The sequence below is a fragment of the Hypanus sabinus genome, chromosome 10 (assembly GCF_030144855.1).
Source record: "Hypanus sabinus isolate sHypSab1 chromosome 10, sHypSab1.hap1, whole genome shotgun sequence".
Lineage (NCBI taxonomy): Eukaryota > Metazoa > Chordata > Chondrichthyes > Myliobatiformes > Dasyatidae > Hypanus > Hypanus sabinus.
This window is the reverse complement of record NC_082715.1, coordinates 117,940,670-117,964,704: the sequence shown is the minus strand read 5'-3', so window position 1 is coordinate 117,964,704 and position 24,035 is coordinate 117,940,670. Positions and strand designations below refer to the sequence as shown.

Here is a 24,035-nt window from a genome sequence, read left to right as displayed (position 1 = left end):
GGAGATCTTATAGAAATTTTGAAAGGGATAGATAAAGTAGAAGTAGGAAAGTTGTTTCCATTGGCAGGAGAGACTAGAACTAGGGGACATTGCCTCAAGATTCAGGGGAGAAGATTTAGGATGGAGATGAGGAGAAACTGTTTTTCCCAGAGAGTGGTGAATCTGTGGAATTCTCTGCCCAGGGAAGCAGTTGAGGCTTCTTCACTAAATATATTTAAGATACAGTTAGATAGGTTTTTACATAGTAGGGGATTTAAGGGTTATGGGGAAAAGGCAGGTGGATGGAGTTGAGTTTACAGACGGATCAGCCATGATCTTATTGAATGGTGGGGTAGGCTCGATGGGCCAGATGGCCTACTCCTGCTCCTATTACTTAAGTAAACTCTAGTCCTAACTTTAACACTGTCTCTCACCTACAACAACGAGTTAATCGAGCTCAGAGTGATTTTTACACAGTGGTGTTAACTGAGTCCGTCTGTCACTTTTGGGGTTTGAATGGTTCCCTGGACCCTGTGTTTAAACACTGACCTCTGATGGTAATTGCCAGTTCCTAATACCCACCCAGATGACTGCACTGCTGGGAGCTCACACTTCATTCAGTGACAATAACAACCAGGTGAGGGTCTTTCCCATTCATTGGTTTGTATTTACATTCAACTGTTAACTGCTTTGGTCCTCTCCTGATTAATGATTCCCACACAGGAACTGCCTGGTTGTGGGCTTGTGTCTCTCTATCACTCCCCAGCTGATGTATGTGTGAGAATTGCATTATCTTTTCCCTTTCCTTTAATCGGACATTTAGCTCCAGTCAGGACAGATCCAACTACCCCAGACAAAGGAGCCCTGGCTGCTGCTGTTCTTTTCAATATTGATTACAGTTAGTTACCGCCCAGGATCCCAAGTTATTTACCAATGCTCAGCGACCTGTCAATTGTGCAGTGGTTGGAACCCAAACTGAATGGTGAGAGGGTTCACTCAGTAAATAATAGGAAGCTCTACACTTAAAAAAATCTGGTGATCAATATGGCAGTTTGGGGAAATATCTACTAAGGCAGAGATATTTGTTCAAAGTCTCCACAGTGCCCATTTTACATGTGCCCTCTACTGGGCAATGTGATCAATCAAATCTGGGAATTACCCTATTCCAATCTTGATTTAAACAATTTGTGCACAGACTGAGAACGAGATGGTTCTGAGTACAGGTACTTGTTAAAGAGCATTCTATCCTCACAGTAGGATGGATTTTATGTATGTTTACTAAGCAGCCACATTCTGTAGAACACTAAAGATGAAAATGAGCTGATTGAAAATGTGGACTGTTGGGAGCACAGCAGTGGTTGTGATGGCTTGAATGTGGGTCTGTAGGCCTGACCGAGTTGGTTTCAGACTGAAATAAAAAACGATAAGCTAGTGCTTAAACTGAAAAAAAAGACTGTAAACGGTTAGAAAAATATTAACTAATTCGTCTTTCCTCATTCACTGTTCTGTCCACTGAAAGATAATAAAAAGAAGAATGCAATACACTGAGTGCCGTAGGATAAGCTACTCATTGACTGTAGGAACCTGCTCATGGACCATCTTCCTCCAGATTCCACTCCTGTGGTGTCTGGTGAACCCTGGTCTTCATGAGATGAATTGAATTTGATGTCTTGTGCTCGCAGGAGAAAAATATCACCAACGTCTTTTAAAATCCTAGCAATACATTCTAGCTTTAATGACTAGTCCTCATGAAATGAAAACAATCTTTGTAGCATCTGCAAACTTGACCACAATTCCATCATTTTCTTCGTACAGATTATAATGTACAAAGTGGAAATTTGTGGTCCTAGAATTGACCCCTAAAGAACTTCTCCAGCAGCCATCCTGATAAACACCTCTTAATCTTCACTGACTGCTCTCCAGCACCATAGGCCCATATCTTCTTTCACAGCCTCATATATGGCACATTGTCTGAAAATCCAGGAAAATAGTATTTATGACATTCTAACTGGATTCTAACCAGCTGTCTCACTGTTGTGGGGGAGGATCAATACAAGCTGCAGTGAGTTAGAAAAAAAAAACATAGAAAACCTACAGCACAATACAGGCCCTTTGGCCCACAAAGCTGTGCTGATCATGTCCTTATTTTAGAATCCCTCTATTTTTCTAAGCAACATGTACCTATCCAAGAGTCTCTTAAAAGATCCTATTATATCAGCCTCCACCACCATCATTGGCAGCCTATTCCACGCACTCACCACTCTCTGCATAAAAAAACTTACCCCGACATCTCTTCTGTACCTACTTCCAAGCACCTTAAAACTGTGCCCTCCCGTGTTAGCAATTCCAGCCCTGGGAAAAAGCCTCTGACTATCCACACGATCAATGTCTCTCATCATCTCATACACCTCTATCAGGTCACCTCTCATCCTCCGTCACCCCAAGGAGAAAAGGCCAAGTTCACTCAACCTATTATCATAAGGCATGCTCCCAAATCCAGTCAGCATTCTTGTAAATCTCCTCTGCACCCTTTCAATACTTTCCACATCCTTCCTGTAGTGAGGTGACCAGAATTGAGCACAGTACTCCAAGTGGGGTCTGACCAGGGTCCTATAGAACTGTAACATTACCTCTCGGCTCTTAAACTCAATCCCACAATCGATGAAGGCCAATGCACGGTATGCCTTCTTAACCACACAGTCAACCTACGCAGCAGCTTCGAGTGTCCTATGGACTTGCACCCCAAGATCCCTCTGATCCTCCACACTGCCAAGAGTCTTACCATAAGTATTGTATTCTGCCATCAAATTTGTCCTACCAAAATGAACTACTTCACACTTATCAGGGCTGAACTCCATCTGCCTCTGCTCAGCCCAGTTTTTCATCCTATCAATGTCCTGCTGTAACCTCTGACAGCCCTCCACACTATCCACAACACCCCACAACCTTTGTGTCATCAGCAAATTTATTAACCCATCCCTCCACTTCTTCATCTAGGTCATTTATAAAAATCATGAAGAATAGGGGTCCCAGAACAGATCCCTGACACATACCACTGGTCACCGACCTCCATGCAGAATATGACCCGTCTGCAAGCACTCTGCCTTCTGTGGCCAAGTCAACTCTGAATCCACAAAGCAATGCCCCCTTGGATCCCATGCCTCCTTACTTTCTCAATAAGTCTTGCATGGGCTACCTTATCAAGGGCCTTGCTGAAATCCATATACTCTACGTCTACTGCTCTACCTTCATCAATGTGTTTAGTCACATCCTCAATAAATTCAGTCAGGTTCATAAGGCATGACCTGCCTTTGACAAAGACATGCTGACTATTCGTGATCATACTATACCTCTCCAAATGTTCATAAATACCTCCTCTCAGGATCTTTTCCATCAGCTTACCAACCACTGAAGTAAGACTCACTGGTCTATCATTTCCTGGGATATCTCTACTCCCTTTCTTGTGTAACATGCTGTAAGATTTCACTGCTAATGTAATGGTTTCTCTGAAGCAGCGATGTTTGTGTTATAATTAGAGATAGCGGGGTTTGGAATGCTGAGGCTATCCAATGAGAGAAATGTTGTTCTTTCTTATGAGTCTGGAAGAGGGTTTTTCATGGCCTTTTTGCTGAAGAGAGGTGAGGAGAGAAGACGTGAACAGAGAAAGTTATTAGACCGCCAGATGGAGTGGGCTTGTAGCAAGGGTCCGAAGGTCAGCGATGAACGGAGGAGGTCAATGGGGGATGACTGTCTTATCAGTGAGTTCATGAGAAGCAGTCTATTGCCCTTTTTCTTTTTTTTGTTTCTTTACTAACCATACAGTCAAAGTAAGAATTGTAAAGCTCAATTGTTTAATCGCATATTATGTACTGTTGATTATTTTGGGGTATTGATTTGTAACGGGACACATTGCGCAGCATCCACCCTAGGAGATTTCTTAAGTTTGGCTGGGCTGGGGGCTGACACCCCCTATATTAAGCAGCTAGGTGAAGCGAGAGTTACACTTGAATAAGGGAACAACATCTGTAACCCTTCAATCCTCCGGAACCTTTCCCATCCCTATTGATGATGCGAAGATCATAGCCAGAGGCTCAACAATATCCTCCCTTGCCTCCCACAGTAACCTGGGGAACATCTCACTCAGTCCTGGTGACTTATCCGAATTGATGCCTTCCAAAAGCTCCAGCACATCCTTTTTCTTAATATCTACATGCTCAAGCTTTTCAGTCTGGTGTAAGTCATCCCTACAATCAGCAAATTCCTTTTCTGTAGTGAATACTGAAGCAAAGTATTCATTAAATGCCTCTGCTATCTCCTCCGGTTCCATACTCACTTTTTCACTGTCACACTTGATTGTTCTTTTACTCTTCACCTACTTGTAGAAAGCCTTGGGGTTTTCCTTAATCCTTTTCGCTAAGATCTTCTCATGGCCCCTTCTGATTCTCCTAATTTCATTCTTAAACTCCTTCCTGCTAGCCTTATAATCCTCTAGATCTCTATCATTACCCAGTTTTTTAGAAGCTTTTGTAAGCCTTTCTTTTCTCCTTAAATAGATTTTCAATAACCTCTGTAGACCACTGCTCCTGTGCCCTACCATCCTTACCATCTCATTGGAATGTACCTATGCAGAATGCCACGCAAATATCCTCTGAACATTTGCCACATTTCTGCCAAACTTTTCCTGAAAACATCTGTTCCCAATTTATGCTTCCAAGTTCCTGCCTGGTAGCTCCATATTTCCCCTTACTCCAATTAAACGCTTTCCTAACTTGTCTGTTCTTACCCCACACCATTGCGATGGTAAAGGAGATAGAATAGTGATCAATATCTCCAAAATACTCTCCCATTGAGAGATCTGATACCTGACCAGGTTCTTTTCCTAATACCAGATCAAGTGCAGCCTCTCCTCTTGTAGGCTTATTTACACATTGAGTCACGAAACCTTCCTGAACACACCTAACAAACTCCACCCCATCTAAACTCCTTGCTGTATTAATATTTGCCAATTAATATGCCAATCAATATTTGGGAAATTAATATCTCCCACCATGACAACTCTTTCCAGAATCTGTCTCCCTATCTGCTCCTCGATGTCCCTGTTAATATTGGGTGGTCTATAAAGAACACCAAGTAGAGTTATTGCCCCTTTCTGTTCCTAACTTCACCACCCACAGAGACTCAGTAGGCAACCACTGGAGTTGTAAACTTATTCAGCTCCATCATAGGTACTAGTCTCCATAGTATCCAGGACATCTTCAAGAAGTGCTGCCTCAATAAGGCGGCATCCATCACTGGGGACCCCCATCACCCAAATCATCCCCCCCTTCTCGTTGCTGCTGTGGGTGTCTTCCTATAAACGGTGGAGATATTTTATGTTCCAGAAAAGCGTAGCAACCCATTTACAGAAAAACAAAAACTGAGCCCAAAGCACACTAAAAACCCTTCACATGAGACCATAATGTACTCTTCCACTAATTGTGTTACCCGACACAGCCCCCTCCTCCCAAAATTCACTAAAACCAGCATTGTGAGCCTGATGAGCTTGGTCCTATGTTCAATGGGTGGAGAAACAGCAGGAGTCTCTCATCCAGAGGAGTGTTGACACACTCATGATCATATCGTGTTCAGGAAGGCAGAGGGGGCGGCATTGCTCTGCTGGTAAAAAATGAATCAAATCACTAGGAGGTGCAAGGGTAAAAAAACCCTGATTGGAGTTGTATAAAGACTCTCAAACTGTAGTAAGGATGTGACCTACAAATTACAATGGGAGATAGAAAGTGCATGCCGAAAGGGCAATGTTACAGTCGTCATGGGGTATTTAAATATGATTGGGAAAATCAGATTGGTGCTGAATTCCAGGAGGGGGATTTCTAGAGTGCCGACGAGATGTTTTTTTTAAAACAGCTCATGGTTGAACCCACTAAATGATCAGCTAATCTGGATTAGGTGTGCAATGAACATAATTGATTGGAGAGCTTACAGTAAAAGAACCCTTGGGAGGCCATGATCGTAATAAGATTGAATTCACCATGAAATCTGAGGAGAATCTAAAGTCTTATGTATCAGTATTGCAGTGGAGTAAAGGGAATTACAGAGGTATGAGAGAGGAGTTGGCCAGTATTGATTGAAAAAGAACACTGGCAGGGATGACAGCAGATCAGCAATGGCTGGAATTTTTGGAAACAATTGGGAAGGCACAGGGTATATACATCCCAAAGAGGAAGAAGTATTTTAAAGGAAAGATGACACAACCGTGGCTAACAAGAGAAGTCAAGACCAACACAAGCCAAAGGGAGGGCATATAATAGAAGAACAATTAGTGGGAAAACAGAGATTTGGGAAGCTTTTAAAAACCAACAAGGACAACTAAAAAAGTAATTAAGAAGGTAAAGATGGAATACGAAAGTGGGATAACCAATAATATTACAGAGAATATCAAAAATTTCTTCAGATACATAAAGTGTTAAAGAGAGGCGAGATTGGATAGTGGACCACTGGAAAATGATGCTGGAGAGGTAGTAATGGAGGACAACGATATAGCAGACTAACTGAATAAGTATTTTACAACAGTCTTCACTGTGGAAGACGCTAGCAGTATGGTGGAAGTTCCAGGTGTCAGAGGGCATGAAGAGTATGAAGTTACCTTAACTACAGAGAACTTATTTGGGAAACTGAAAGGTCTGAAGATAGATAAGTCACCTGGACCAGATGGTGTACAGCCCAGAGTTCTGAAAGGGGCACTCTAGAAATTCCCCCTCCTGGAATCCAGCTCCTGCCTGATTGTGGAGTCATTAGTAATGATTTTTCAAGAATCACTAGATTCTGGAATGGTTCTGGGAGATTGAAAAATTGCAAATGTCTTTCCATTCTTCAAGAAGGGAGAATGACAGAAGAAAGGAAACTGCAGGCCAAATAGTTCGACCTCATCAACGGAAAATCCTGTCTGACAAATGTGTTGGAATTCTTTGAAAAAATAAAAAGCAAGATATACAATGGAGAATTGGTTAATGTTGTGTATTTAGATTTTCAGAAGGCCTTTGAAAGGAGCTGCTTAACAAGCTCTGAACCCATTGTATTACATGAATGATTCTAGCATGAATATAGCAGTGGCTGAATGGTAGGAGGCAAAGAATGGGAATAAAGGGAGATTTTCTGGCTGGCTGCCAGTGATGAGTGATGTTCCACAGGGGTCTATGTTGAGACCGATTCTTTTTATGTTGTATGTCAATGATTTGGATGATGGAATTGATGGCTTTATGCAAAATTTGCAGATGCTATTAAGATAGATGGAGGGGCAGGTAGTTTTGAGGAAGTAAAGAGGCTATAGAAGGACTTAGACAGATTAGGAGAATGGGCAAAGAAATGGCAGAGGGAATACAGAGTAGGGAAGTGTATGGTCATGGGATTTGGTAGAAGAAATGAAAGGGTTGACTCTTTACTAAATGGAGAGAAAATACAAGGTGCAAAGGGACATGGGAATGCTTGTGAAAGATTCCCTGAAGGTTAATATGCAGGTTAAGTCTGTGGTGAGTGAGGAAAATATGATGTTAGTGTTTATTTCAAGAATTGAATTGAATTGACATTATTTCTTACATCCTTCACAGACATGAGTGAAAATCTTTATGTTACATCTTTACCTGAATGTGTAATGTGCAAATTATTGTAATTTATGTGCACAAATAGAACGTGTATTAAGATATACAACAGAACTGTTGATATAGTTTAGAAATACAACTGTGTCACCCTGAATGAATCAGTCTAATGGCCTAATGGAAGAAACTCTTCTGGAGCCTGTTGGTCCTGTCTTTAATGCTGCAGTACCACTTCCTGCATGGCAGCAGCTGGAACAATTGGTGGTTGAGGTGACTTGGGTCCCCAATGATCCTTCAGCCATGATGAAATGGTCAAACAGATCTGCTGGGCCAACTGGTCCAATTTTGCTCCTACATCTTACAGTCTTATGGTCTTAGGTCGTGACAGCAGAGCCATGGTAACAGAATCCTCTGAATCTTGGTGGGATAGTTTAAGGTGATCTTCTGAAGTCATTCTTGAAAATGAATGGAATAAGACGTATTACATCTGCGCCTAACCACCCGGCTCTAAACAGCTCAGTGGAATGATTTGCCAAGAGTCTAATGAATCCACTATCAGCTATGTTCTTCCAGGGTCATCCCTTGTGCTCATTCTAGGATCTCCACAAACCCACTCTCAGGGATATGCAGAACAAAACAGTTGAAGCAAATTTAGGGCTCAACAAACAAGGAAGTTCAGTATTTCACTTCTGGACAAGCAGCCCTGACAAGGGGCTACAGAGCTGATCAAAAGGTAACCGTCTTATAGTAAAAGTGAAATTAGACAGGTTATTCCCAACTCCATGCTTTGATTTCGATTAGTTTCATGTGTTGGAGTTACAAAATAAAACAGTTGTGATGAGGAAGATTTAAATGAAACTGCAATGAATACCTACCTGTTGAAGCACAGCAAGATAAATGAGTTTTTAAAAAAAATGCAGTGAGAAACATGTGAGTGAAAAAACAGCACGGCACAGGCTCAATCAGAAGGAAGGAGAAATTGGAGTTTAGAGAAAAGGGCAGGAAATAGACAAATTCATGAGTTCATCGTAAGTGAGTACCAAGTGACAATAATCATAAATTTCAGAAAAGGACAGAAATTGCTGACTGTGTTGGAAAGATAGATATTTTGATTGCACAAGATAACTGGATATTGTATACTGAGCAAATTGTGCAGTAGTATGAAGCAAGTGAAAGAGCCAATGAAACATGAGTGAAAATTTTGTTGTGTGTATTGAATTTAAAAGCTCAAGGTTTGCTTAGAAATCTAACTGTTCCAAACAATACCAGCCAAAAATTAGCTTTGCTTATATTATGAATGTAATGCAGGATTATTTAGAAAGAAAAAACATTGCAGAACAATTTAGGTATTATAAGTAGAATCAAAAGGAAGGCGAGTCCATTTCAGTGAACAAGACTGAATTGAAGAAGTCGTTTGAGCATTTGGTACTGCTCTTAATAATGCACTGAAAGATTGCTTAGTTTCTGGAATAGTACAAGCATTCAAAAATGGCATCTAACTAAAGCACAACTTATATTAAAAAACAGTTGAAATAGCTGTCTCAATAGAAACAGCAGATAGAGACGCAATTAAGTAGCAGTAAGGAATGAAAATTTCCCAGATATTACACTCACCCCATCTTCCCACTGCTTGCAATATCTAAATAGAAGCCTGCCTGGCCAAACTAATTGTGTCATTATTATGGCAGCAGGTCACTTATACAACACCAATGCAGCTTTAAAAGTGAAACTTGCAGAAAATGAAACAAAGTACGCCACATACAATGAGCACACAGGGAAGACAAACATAAATAGACTGTACAATGAAGAGAAAAAAGAAAAAAAAATCAAGTTACGGTTTCAAAAAGAACACTAATCTGCATACAGTTGATGTAAAATCTGATGTCAGTGAAGCAGCATTGGGTAGCCTTGAGATTTACACTGTGAAAACTAATAATAATAATAATAATAATAATAATAATAAAAATAATAGCCAAGCAATAGGGCTTAAATCAGAAGTCAATAGCAAGTAATTAAAATACAATTCGATACTGCCTTGGCTGTATCAGTCATTCCACAAGATCAGTACAAATGTCATTTCAAAGATTCTGGACTGAAGCCTGTGTATATCCAACTAAAAACCTATATTGGAGAAAAATTAATTCCTCTGCCAATTGCAATGAAATACAACAGCAAACAAACCACATTTGGCTTGTATGTGGTAGAAACAGGAGGGCCAACCTTGTGAGGTCATGATTGGCTGAGACAACTGCAACTCTCCTGTGGCAACGTGCAACACTCTTCAAGTGGACCCTGCAGAAAAGGACAAGTTTTACACTGATCTGCGCAACCTCATACTGAATACCCCTGCAGATGACAAGGTCATTATCCTTGGGGACTTCAATGCTAGAGTAGGCCAAGATTCAGAAGCTTGGAAAGGAGTACTTGGCAACCAAGGTGTTGGAAACTGCAACAACAACGGGCACCTTCTGTTAGAGTTTTGTGTGGAGTAGCAACTCCCCATCACCATCACCATTTTCCAGCAGAAAGACAGTCTGAAGACATCCTCGGTCCAAGCATTGGCACCACATAGAGGACATATCGGTGCACCAGAGAGACCTTTGGGATGTCTTACTCACCCAAGTGATGCCCAGCGCAGAGTGTCATACAGACCATCGTCTTGTCCACTGCTCACTCAGTCTCCATTTCAAACCCAAGCCAAAGAGAGGAGACGTTCCAAGGAAGAAGTTTCAGGTTGGCAACCTCCAGACAGCTGAAGTGAAAGCTGACTTCCAGGCGAATCTTCAGTTGAAACTTGAGGATCCCAGTTTCCCCACAGAACCCTCTCCACAAGTGCTTTAGAAACACCTAAAAACCACCATCCTGCAGACCGCTGAAGAAGTCCTAGGGTCTTCCACAAAGAAGAACAAGGACTGGTTCAATGAAAACAACCCGCAGATCCAAGAATTGCTGGCGGGAAAGAAATCCGTCCACCAGGCACACCTTGCTCAGCCGTCTTGTCCTGATAAGGAAGCAGCCTTCCGCCTTGTATGCAGCAACCTCCAGCGTAAGTATCGAGAGATTCAGTACATGTGGTCCACCAACCTTGCAAAGAGGTTCTTGCAGCTTTGTGCAGACACCGGTGTCTACAGAGGGTTTTATGAAGTCCTGAAAGTGTAGTATGGCCCTTCGCAGCAGGCCCAAAGTCCCTTGCACAATGCAGACCGCCAGGCGCTCTTCATAAACAATGCGTTCATCCTGAACTGGTGGTCGGACATTTCCAGACTCTCTTCAGCACCAATCACATGGTCCAAGACTCTGCAATTCATCGCATCCCACAACAGCCAGAGAAAACAGAACTGGACGACTTTACAACCCTAGAAGAGGCTGTCAAGGCCATAGGGCAGCTGAAAAGTCGCAAGGCAGCAGGAGTTGATGGAATTCCACCAGAGATTTGGAAGCATGGGGGCCCAGCGTTACACACTAAACTCCATGAGTTCTTTGCCTGCTGCAGGGAACAAGGCAAACTACTACAGGACCTCTGTGATGCAGTCATCATCGCCCTGTATAAGAACAAGGGGGAAAAATCTGAATGCTCCAACTACCAGGAGATAACTCTGCCCTCCATCGCAGGAAAAATCCTCGCAAGAGTACCCCTGAACAGATTGGTGCCCATCATTGCAGAAGAACTCCTCCCAGAGAGCCAGTGTGGCTTCAGAGCCAACAGGAGCACCTCTGACATGGTATTTGTTCTCAGGCAGCTCCAAGAGAAATGCAGGGAACAGAACAAGGGACTGTATGTGACATTTGTTGACCTTACCAAAGCGTTCGACACTGTGAGCAGGGAAGGTCTGTGGCAAATCATGGAACCACTGGGATGCCCCCCAGTGTTCCTCAGCATGGTCATCCAGCTACATGAAGATCAGTGTGGCCAAGTCAGACAAAACAATGATCTCTCAGATCCCTTCCCAATAGGCAACGGTGTAAAGCAAGGCTGAGTCCTCGCACTGACTCTCTTCACCATCTTCTTCAGCACAATGCTCGAAAGAGCCACAGAAGACCTTGTCTACATCCGATACCGCACCGATGGCAGCCTGTTCAACCTGAGGCAACTACAGTCCCACACCAAGACATTGGAGCAACTCATCCGAGAGCCACTCTTCACCGACGATGCTGCCCTTGTTGCCCACATAGAGACAGCCCTGCAACATGTAACATCCTGCTTTGCAGAAGATGCCAAGCTCTTCAGACTGAAAGTCAGCTTGAAGACAGAAGTTCTCCATCAGCCTGCACCTCAGGATGATTACCACCCTCCCCGCATCACCATCGGCAAGGCAGAGCTGAAGACAGTCCACCAGTTCAGCTCCCTGGAGTGCCCCATCTCATCAGATGCCAAGATCAACAAAGAGGCAAACAGTGCATTTGGCAGTCTGTTAAAGAGTCTGAAAGAACAAGCATCTGAAGAAAGGCACAAAGATCAGTGTGTACAGAGCCGTTGTACTGCTCCGACTCGTAGGTCACCTACCGTCACCCCCTACGACTCCTTGAACGTTTTCACCCGTGCTGCCTCTGCACCATCCTTAACATCCACTGGAGAGACTTTATCACCAACATTGAAGATCTCGAACAGGCGGAGGTCACCAGTATCGAGGCCATGCTGTTGAAGACGCAGCTGCACTGGGCAGGGCACGTCACCAGGATGAAGGGTCATCACCTGCCCAAGATTGTGCTGTATGGCGAACTCTCCACTGGCCACCATGACAGGGGGCACCAAAGAAGAGGAACAAGGACTCTCTGAAGAATAATTCCTTGGTGCCTGTCACATTGACCATCGCCAGTAGTCTCCTCTAGCCTCCGATCGTGAGGTCTGGTGACACATCATTCACCAGTCTGTCTCCTCCTTCGAGAACGCAGGGCTGGCCTTGAGGACGAAAGGAGAATGAGGAAGAACCGTGACACAGCAGCACCAAACCCAGAACAGATTTTCCCTTGCAGCCACTCCAGCCAGGTCTGCCTGTCCCGTATTGGCCTCATCAGCCACCAGCGAGCCTGAAGCAGACGTGGGCAGCCCCCTTTCTAAATCTTCATTCGCAAAGCCAGGCCATGACATGACATTATATTACATTCGTATAAGTGATTGATATGGCTGCATTTGGAATAGTGTGCACAGTTTTGGACAACTTATTACAGGAAAGATGTGGTTGAACTGGAAAGACTGCAGAGAGGGTTTATGAGGGTGTTACGAGGGCTAGAGGATTGAGTTATAGGGAGAGGCTGGCAGCAATGAACAGGAATGCTATACGTCTTTAAAATTTTGAGAGATGCAGATAAAGTTCGTGATAACAGTTTCTCCACGGGGTAGGAGAGTCCAAATCTAGGGGCATAGATTTAGGGTGGGAGGGAAATGATTTAACAGGGACCTGCGGGGAAATCTTTTCATGCAGAGAGTGATGCGCACATGGAAGGAGCTGCCAGAGGAAGTGGTTGATGCATGTAGAATAGTATCATTTAAAACCACTTAGATAGACATGTCGTGGGCAGCATTCTGGAGGGATGTATGCTAAATGCGGAAATGGGACTAATTTGGTGGATAATATGGCTGGCATGAACTCGTTGGGCCAAGGGTATCCATGTTGTGTTGTTCTATTACTTGATGATTACATGAGCATTACGACCAAGATGCCCATTCACTCTCATTCCATTTGCCCATATTTGGACCATGTCTTCTAAATCTTTCCTATCCACATACCTGCCCAAATATCTTTCATAAGTTGTTATTGTGCCTGCCTCAACTACTTCCTTTGGCATTTCATTCCATCGATGTACTACCCTTGATGTGAAAATTTTAACCTTCTAGTTTCTATTAAATTTGTCTCAACTCTCTTTAAACCTACAATGTGCCCTCTAATTCTTGATTCACTACCACTAGGTAAAGACTGAGAGCACTTACCTTATCTTTGTACTTAATGATTTTTACACAACTATAAGATCACTCTCAGTTTTCTACATTCCAAGGGACATTTGCTGTTACAAAGGAAAAGTTCTTAAGGAGGATGAGTCAGATGGACTACATCCCAGAGGCCTGAGTGAGGTTGCTGAAGAGATAACAGATGCATTGGTCATGATCTTTCATGAATCCCTTGATTCTGGCATGGTCCCAGAAGACTGGAAGTTTGCAAATGTCACTCCACTCTTTAAGAAGGCAGGAAGGCAAAAGAAGGAAAACCATAGGCAAGTTAGCCTAACCTCAAGGTTGTGTATTGAGTCCCATACTCTACTCCCTCTTCACGTACGACTCTGTACCTGCGTTTAACATCAATACCATCGTCAAATTATCAGATGACACAACACTGATTGGATTGATCTCCAACAGAGACGAATCAGCGTACAGAGCGGAGGTACAGAACTTAGTGAGCTGGTGCTCAGAGAACAACCTGTCTCTTAATACAGCAAAGACTAAGGAGCTAATTTTCAACTTTGGAAAGTCATGGGATGGCGAGTATGCTCCAGTCTACATTAACGAAGACATAGTGAGAGAGTGTTCAGTTCCAGGTTTCTGGGAATACACATCTCAGAAGACCTTACCTGGTCCACTAACACCACAACAATAGTTAAGAAAGCACAGCAACAATTGTTATTCCTCAGGACGCTGAACAAAGCTGGTCTACCTGAACAGATGCTGGTGACTTTTTACCGTTGCACCATAGAGAGCATCTTAACATACTGCATCTCTGTGTGGTATCTCAGTTGTACAGCAGCTGATAGGAAAGCACTTCAGCTGGTCCTCTCTCGCGCACAGAAGATCTTCGGGACACAGCTCCCAGCCCTGGAGGACACCTACAGCTCACGCTGCCTAAGGAAAGCTACAAGCATCTGTAAGGACATCTGTTTGAACTTCTTCCATCTGGCAGACGTGATAGATTTTCTATACCTGCACTTCCAGATTGAAAAATAGCTTTTTCCACAGAGCTATAATTGCTCGGAACCAATCAATCAAACATCATCCATAAATTTGTTATATTGCTACTTTTAATACTGCTTTTATAGCTGTCATGCATCTGAGTTGCTGGACATTGCTTGTACTGGCTGGTTACTTGATTTTATTTATTGATTATTTATTTTATTTGTTGTTTTACAGCATTGAGTACGAGGGTTGCAAACTCATTTTCGCTGTATTGGTGCATGACAAATTGTACTATGCAATGACAACAAAGATATTTCAATTTCAATGATTTGGATAATGGAATTGATAGCTTAGTGGTAAAGTTTGCAGATGATATAAAGATAGGTGGAAGGGTAGGTAGTGCTGAGGAAGCAAAGCAATTGCAGCAGGACTTAGACAAATTGGAAGAATGGGCAAAAAAAGTGGCAGATGGAATATAGTGTTAGGAAAAGCATGATAATGCATTTTGATAAAATGAACATTAGTATGGAATTTTATCTAAACAGGGAGAAGGTTCAAAGATCAGAGATGCAGGGGGACATAAGAGTCCTTGTGCAAGACTCGCAGAAGGTTAATTTACAGGTTGAGTCTGTGGTAAAGAAGGCAAATGCAATGTTGCCATTTATTTGAAGGAGAATAGAATATAAAAGCAAGGAGATAATGCTGAGCCTTTATAAAACACTGGTCAGGCCACACTTGGACTATTGTCTACAGTTACGGACCCTTCATCTGAGAACAGATGTGTTGTCATTGGAGAGAGTCTCGAGGAGGTTCATGAGGATGATTCCAGGAATTACGGGGTTAATGTATGAGGAGTGTTTGGCAGTTTTGGGCCTGTACTCACTGGAATTTAGAAGAATGTGAGGAGACCTCATTGAAACCTGTCGAATGTTGAAAGGACTAGATAGGTTGGAAGTGGAGAGGATGTTTCCTATGGTGTGGGGATCGACAACTAGAGAGAACAGCCTCAAATTGAGGGGTGGCCTTTTAGGACAGAGGTACGGAGGAATTTTTTTTAGTCAGAGAGTAATGTATTTGTGGAATGCTCTGCCACAGACTGCAATGGAGGCCAGGTCCGTGGGTATATTCAAGGCTGATGTTGATCGTTTCCTGATCAGTCAGGGTATCAAGGGATATGGCGAGAAGGCAGGTATATGGGGTTGAGTGGGATCTGAGATCAGCCATGATGGAATGACAAAGCAAGCTTGATGGACTGAATGGCGTAATTCTGCTCCGATGTCTTTTGATCTTATGGTCTTATTGAAAAAAGGCTTAGCCTGTTCAACCTCTCCCTATAACTCAGTTCCTTGAGTTCCCAGCAACATCCTCTTAAATCACTTCTGCACTCTTTCCCAGTTTAGTAAAATCTTCCTTGTATCAGGGTGAACACAATTCAACACAATGCTCTTAGCAGTACACAGACACAAAATGCTGGTTTTCATACTCTGACTGCTCCTGAAGCCTTCCTAATTGAGAGCCGAACTCCTATACTTTCTTCTCCCAAGCTCAGGTTATTCTAAACAATACACATGTCTCATTGGGTTCTCAGTAATGGGGTGAAAATAATTACAAACCCGTTGATACATTTCAGTTCAATCCTGAAGTTTATCTCATTATAGTCATAGTCATAGAATACTACAGCACAGAAAAAGGTCCTTTGGCCCATCTATTCTGTGCCAAGCTATTAACCTGCCTACTCCCATTGTCCTGAACCTGGACTACAGCCTTCCGCACCCTTGTCATCCAAAGTGCAACACCTTACAGTTGTCTGCAATAAATTGCATCTGCCATTTTTCAGCCCATTTTTCTATCTGCTCCAGATGAAACTGCAAGTTTTCACAGCCCTCCTCGCTGTCCAGTCTGCCCCTAGTCTTGGTGTCATCCACAAATTTGCTAATCCAGTTGACTACATTATCATCTAGGTCATTGCTTTAAATGACAAAATAATTAACCAGGCACCAGCCCCTGTGACACTCCACTAATCACAGGCCTCCAATCAGAGAAGTAACTGTGTACTACCACCCTCTGGCTTTTCACACAAAGCTAATGTCTAATACAAGTTACTACCTCATCCTGAATGCCAACCAGATGAACCTTCTTGACCAGCCTGCCCTGCGGCACCTCATCGAAAGCCTTGCCAAAGTCCACAATACCCACTGCTTTGTCTTCATCAACTTTCCTGTAACTTCCTTGAAAAACTGTACACTCGGTTAGACATGACATACCACGCACAATGCTCTATTAACTATCCCTAGCCAGTCTGTCTATTCAAATATTTATATCTCCGATCCCTTAGAATATCATCAAGTGCTGTAACTTATACACTACTGATGTCTGGCTCTCTAGCCGATAAATTCCTGACTGTTTCTTAGAGCCTTCCTTAAACAATGTAGCAACGTTAGCTATCCTCCAATCCTCAAGCACTTTACCTGTTGTTAAGGGTATTTTAAATCCCTCTTCTAGAATCTCTGCAATTTCTGTACTAGTCCCTCACAAGGTCCAAGGGAATACTTTGTCAACCTCTGAGGATTTATCAATCCTAATTTACCTCAAGACTGCAAACACATCCTCCTCTGTGATATATACACAGTTCATGACTTCACTGCTGTTTTGCCTCACTTCTGCAGCCTATGTTTGTCCCTCAAGTGAATACAGATACAAAAAAATCCATTTCAGATCCCCTCAATCTCATTTGGCTTCATGCATAGGTGACCACTCTGATCTTCAAGTGGACCAATTCTGTCCCTTGCTATCCATTTGCTCCTACTATATCTTTGTAACCCTTGGGATTTTCCTTTACCTTGTCAGCTGGAGTAACCTCATGCCCTTTTTAAGCCTTTCTAATTTTTTTATGTCTTCTCTTGCATTTCTTATACTCCTCTTTTATGCACCACCTTCTTCTTGATCTTCCAAAAATCAGGGTTCCCTAAACCTGTTATCCTTGCCTTTTATTCTGACAAGTAAATACAAATTCTGTACTCTCAAAATTTCACCTTTAAATACCTCCTACTTAGCAAGCACATCTTTGCCAGAAGACAACCTGTTCAAATCCACACTTGCCACATCCTTTCTGAGACCATCAAAATTGGCCTTTCTCCAATTTAGAATCTCAACCTGAGGGCCAGACCTAACCTTCTCAATAATTACCTTGAAACTAATGCCATAATGATCACTAGATGTAGGGTTCCCCTACACAAACGACTGTCACCAGTCTCGTCTCATTTTATAATAGGAAATCTAGAATCGCACTTCCTCTAGACATATTTATGTACTGATTAAGGACACTTTCCTGAACACATTTGACAACCTCTATCCACTTGAGGTGTTTTTACAGTATGAGAGTCCAAGTCAATATGTAGAAAGTTAAAATCGCCTACTATTACAATCTCAAACAAGAGACAATCTACAGATTCTAGAAATCCAAGCAACACACACAAAATGCCGGAGGAACTCGGCAGGCCAGGCAACATCTATGGAATAGAGTACAGTCGATGTTTCGGGTTGAGACCTTTCAGTCCTGCCAAAGGGTCTCAGACCGAAACATCGACTGTACTTTTTTTCCATAGATGCTACGTGGCTTGCCAAGCTCCTCCAGCATTTTGCGTGTGTTACTATTACAACCTTACGTTTCTTGGAATAGCCTGTGATCTCTTTACAGATTTGCTCTTCAAATCCTGCTGATAATTGGGTGGTATGAAATACATATTCCCAGTAATATGGTCATTGAACTGCCAGTCTGCCCCTCCTGCAATCAAGTCTCATTAGTGGCTACAAATGTCATCATTCATGCCCAGCTCCTCTGCCTTTCCTACAATACTCCTTGCATTGAAATATATACAATTCAGAAAATTAGTTCCATCATTCTCAAACTTGCAATTCCGGATTTTGTATGTAGCCTTAACAACATATTTCTTCACAACCACTCCATTATCTGTTCTGACACTCTGGTTTCCAACCCCCTTCTGCTCCAGTTTAAATTCCCACCACACGCTCCGCCACCTGCAAAGAATAGATTATTTACATTTGGAAAATAAACTCCTTCAAGATAACTCCAGAAACAGGTTGCAAATATTTGCAATATTATTCACCTCCTCTTTGCCTTGCCCTGTTCCAATCAAGGTGTATGTTTCAAAATTTGATTCTGACATTCTTCCATTTGTTTCAGATCCTTAATCGCTTCCCTTGGTGCTTCTAATTCCTAGAACACACTTGTGACTGGGATTGGTTCACTGGATTCTCTATCTTTTTTGCTCTGGTCCATTTGCACCTTCTTCCAAAAGATATCTCCAAGGGATCCCATCCCCAAAGGGTTCTTAATCAAACTTTTACCCATTTCGGATATGTATTGTTGCAGCAGGCCAGCAGGAATATCTTTGGCTTTTGTCACTGTGATGATTATAGCCGTTACACAACCACCAAGCCAGAACACAATGAGACTACTTGGTACCATAATGCAATTACTGCGCAGGAGGCTGTGTTATAATTAACTCAGTCTTTAACACAAAAATGTGATAGTTTACATGGGTGTTCAGATCAATTTGAAAGTAAAATCACTTCTTATTCAGCCCATCCAGGGAGGCCAAATGTTACTAAGCAAATATAAAACACACCAGGCAATGCCTTTGCCAAACAAATATACTTCTTTATTAATTGCAATTGATTCAAGTAACTCAAATATCGAAACATACAGTTCCTACCATTGTCCGTAAGGAGTTCGTAGTCCCCCTCATGACTGTGTGGATTTCCTCCAGGTTCTCTGGTTTCATCCCATACACATTCCAAGATTCACTCAATAGTTTCAAACAACTGGTTAACTCTTTCCTTTCACAACTCTTTCAGTTACACAGCTCCTTGGCTTACTTTCACAACCTCCAAAACTCACTGCTTGTTTTCAGTTATTACCCATTGTTCGTGAGCCTGGCTGAGGTGAGATCTTGTTGAGATCGTTGAGTCCCTGACTCAGGATCTTCTTCATTAGCTTGCCTCCAGAGTCACTGACAGTGGTTATGTTATATTTGTGTTACTGACAAGCTCGGAGGCCATGAATAACACACATGAGAGATGGAGAGGTGGGGAACAAATATGCTGCTATTTATCTTACTTGTATGTCATCTACCAGAATGCCCTCTGACATTACGTTCAGTCTGTAACACACAAGGAAGCTCAACAACAGCCTGTAAGGGTTAAAATATACATGAATACAGAACAGGTTAACCCATAAGATACCTTTTTATACAGTGCCTATAAAAAGAATTCATCTCCTGAGGAACTTTTCATGTTTTATTGTTTTACAATGTTAAGTAACAGTGGCACACACAAAATGCTGGTGGAACGCTGCAGGCCAGGCAGCATCTATAGGAAGAAGTACAATTGAAGTTTTGGGTCGAGACCCTTCATCAGGACTGACGGAAAAAAGAGCTAATAAGAGATTTGGGAGGGGGAGACCCAAAATGATAGGAGAAGACAGGAAGGGGAGGGATGAAGCTAAGAGCTGGGAAATTGATTGGCAAAAGGGAAACAAGGCCAGAGAAGGGGGAGTATCATAGGACGTAAGGCCTTGGAAGAAAGAAAGGGGGGAGAACCAGAGAAAGATTGAGAACAGGCAAGTAGTTAATGTAAGAAGGAAAAAGAGAGAAAAAATATATTATAATGACTAATAAATAAATAGAGATGAGGTAAGAAGGGGAGGAGGGGCATGAATGGAAGTTAGACAAATCAATGTTCATGCCATCAGGTTGGAGGCTACCCAGATGGAATATAAGGTGTGGTTCCTCCAACCTGAGTGTGGCTTCATTTCGACAATAGAGGAAGCCATGGATTGACATATCGGAATGGGAATGGGATGTGGAATTAAAACATGTGGCCACTGGGAGATCCTGCTCCCTCTGGTGGACAGAGCATAGGTGTTCAGCGAAACAGTCTCCCAGTTTGCGTCGGGACTCACCAATACATAGAAGGCCACACCGGGAGCACCGGCCATAGCATCTCACAACAACAGATTCACAGGTGAAGTGTCGCCTCATCTGGAAGGACTGTCTGGGACCCTGAATGGTGATGAGGGAGGAAGCGTAAGGGCAGGTGTAGCACTTGTTCTGCTTGAATAGCAGTGGATTTAATTTGGCTTTATGACGCTGATCATACATTAAGTACAAATATAAAACGCAAAATAGTTCATTGCATAAATATTCACCCCCCCCCTTTAATAAGACACATCAAATCATCACTGGTGCAGCTAATTGGTTTTAGAAATGGAGATCTGTTTTTGGGGATCTGCGTACCTGTGTGCAGTCAAGGTGTTTCAATTGATTGTAGTAACAACACACCTATATCTGGAAGGTCCAGCTGCTGGTGAGACAGTATCCTGGCAAAAACTACACCATGAAGACAAAAGAACACACCAAGCAACTCCCCAGAAAGGTTATTGTAAAGCCTGAGTCAGGAGATAGAGTCAAGAAAGTTTCCAAGTCACTGAATACCCCTTGAAGTACAGTCAGGAAATGGAAAGAATATGGCACAGCTGTAATTCTGCCTAGATCAGGCCAACCTCAAAGACTGAGTGACCATGCAAGAAGAGGACTAGTGAGGGAGGCCACCAAGACACCTGTGACAACTCTGGAGGAGTTACAAGCTTCAGTGGCTGAAATGGGAGAGACTGCACATAGAATTGTTGCCCGTGTGCTTCACCAGTCACAGCTTTATGGAAGAGTGGTAAAGAGAAAGCCACTATGGGAAAAAAAACTCCTAAGAAATCTCAGCTAGAGTTTGCCAGAAGGTTCTATGGTCCAATTAAGCCAAAATTGAGTTTTTTGGCCATCAGACTAAACACTATGTTTAGTGTAAACCAAACACCACACATCATCAAAAACATACCATCCCTACCATGAAGCATGATGGTGGCTGCATCATGATTCAGTCCAACAGGCCCTGGATGGCTTGTGAAGTTAAAGCGAAAAATGAATGCAGCAAAGCACAAGGAAATCCTGGAGAAAAATCTCATGCATTTTGCAAGAGAACTGCAACTTGGGAGAAGATTTGTTTTTCAGAAAGACAATGACCCCAAGCACAAAGCCAAATCTACAAAGGAATGGCTTAAAAACAACAAAATTACTGTCCTAGAGTGGCAAAGTCAGAGCCCAGACCTCAATCCCGATGCAATCTGAGTGCTTGAGTAGTTTTGTAAAGAAGAATTGGAAATAATGTAGTGTCCAGATGTACAAATCTGACAGAGACCTATCCACACAAATTCAAGGTTGTAATTGCTGCCAAAGGTGCATCTACTAAATACTGACTTGAAGGGGTGAATACTTAAGCAATCAATTATTTTGTGTTTTATACTTGTAATTAGTTTAGACTGTTTTCACTTTGACACAAGAGTCTTTTTTTTGCTGATCAGTGTCACAAGGTCAAATGAAATCCATTGTGATTCAATGTTGTAAAACAATAAAACATGAAAACTTGCAAGGGGGGGGTGAATACTTTTTATAGGCACTGTACTTTTCTTTAAATACTTTCCAAACATCACTTGCTTCTTTTTGCCATTTACACAGCTGTAAATCCAATCCTTATCCATAATGAGTATGTATATCTGCTAACTTCAATTTCATGATTAAGATAATTTCAGTCATCCACTTCCTTAATCATCAGAATGAGCAGTTGTAATTCATCAAAATGTCCTTTCCACAAGATGTCAGTCCCCAAGACACCCTTAGGATCTGTCCTCCCGGACAATTCACAGTGGAATGTTTACAATAGGACAGTTCACAGTGCTGTAAAATGTCTCAGCTACATTCTCACTTCATACTAACCAAGTGTCAATTATTGTTCTTATTTCACTGTGTTGTTTTTTTTTGTGATTATCACTGTCTCTTAGCTAGCAGAGTGACCTGACAGATCATGATGGGATGACTGACATTGCTCTATCTCCTACACTTTCCTTTATACTATTCTTACTATACGTTCCTCTAACAATTGACCTCCTGAAGTTCAATGCATCACTCTCACACTCAACATCAGCAAAGCAAAAAGCAGATTATTGACTGCTGGAGGAAGAAAACAGATCTATGAGCCAGTCCTCATTGGGGGATCAGAGGTGGAGAAGGTTAGTAAGTACAAATTCCTTGGTGTCATCATTTCAGAGGATCTGTCCAGGGACCAGCACATTAATACCTTTACAAAGAAAGTGCAGCAGTGCCTCTAGTTACTTTGAAGATTTCGCAGATTCAGCATGTCATGTAAAACCTTGGCAAGCTTCTATATTTGCTCAATGGAGTGTAATCTTACTGTGAACATCAAGGGCAGGTATGGAAACACCAATGACCAAGAATGGAAAAACCTACACAAAGTGATGGATACAGCACCGATCATCAGAAGCAAAACCCTTCATCATTGAGCACATTTATAAGGAGCACTGCCACAAGAAAGCAGCTTCCATTATCGATGACCCCACCATCCAGGCCATGTTTTCTTCTTGCTGCTGCCATAAGAAAGGAAGGGCAGGAGCCTTAGGTCCGACACGTACCAGGTTCAGGAACAGTTATCATCCTTCAACTATCAGACTCCTAAACCAGCAGGAACAACTTCACTCAACACAGAAATGATTACACAAACTATGGACTCATTTTCAAGGACTCTATAGATTAGATTAGATTTGATTCAACATTAGTGTCATTGTGCCGAGTACAGATACAAAGCCAATGAAATGCATTTAGCATCTAACCAGAAATGCACAGAATAGTGTTATTTATTAAATAACAGTGAATAAAAAGTAAGTACTACTATGCCTGTACCGACTACCAGATGGGAAGAGAGTAGAAAATCCATTGGTAAGGTGAGATGCATCCTTGATAATGCTTTTCACCCTGCCCAGGCAGCATTTATGGTAGATATTCTCAATGGTGGGCAATTGGGTGCCGATAATCCACGGGGTAGTTTTCACCACAGGCTGGAGTGCTTTGCGGTCCGATAAGGGACAATTGCCATTCCACACTGAGATGCAGCTGGTGAGTATGCTCTCAATGGTACAGCAGTAAATGTCCGTCAGTGTCGCGGGACTGAGGTGAGCTTTCTTGATGCTCCACAGGAAATAAAAACGCTGTTGCACCTTTTTGATCGGGATGGAGGAGTTCATGTTCTCAGTATCATTTACTTATATATTTATTTTTATTTGCACAGTTCATTTGCTTTTGCAAGTTAATTATTTGTCAGTCCGTGTGTGCAGATTTTCATTGATTCTGTTGTATTTATTTGTTCTACTGTGAATGCTGCAAGAAAATATTTAGATTGGGGCCAGTCATAAACCATTTCCATTAATGACCTCCTTCCTGCTAATTCCATCTTCAGCAGATCTCACCAGTCAATGATGTTTAATAAACCAGTCCAGTTAAATATCTCCTGTGGTAACTCAGTGTTCCCCAGAGTTGGGAGAATTAATGAGTGCAGGACACAACGTTGTCTTGGCACAAGTGTTGCATAATATATAAGGTGATGTCATTCCTGAGTGTCTATATTCAAAATCACATTCATTACACAATATAAATAGGTTT

General features: G+C 42.2%; 1 protein-coding gene across 1 annotated transcript in view; it reads left to right on the top strand.

Moving 5' to 3' along the window:
- Positions 1–24,035, top strand: part of LOC132401028 (uncharacterized) — a 90,828-nt gene that overhangs the window by 47,698 nt on the left and 19,095 nt on the right. The window lies entirely within an intron of this gene.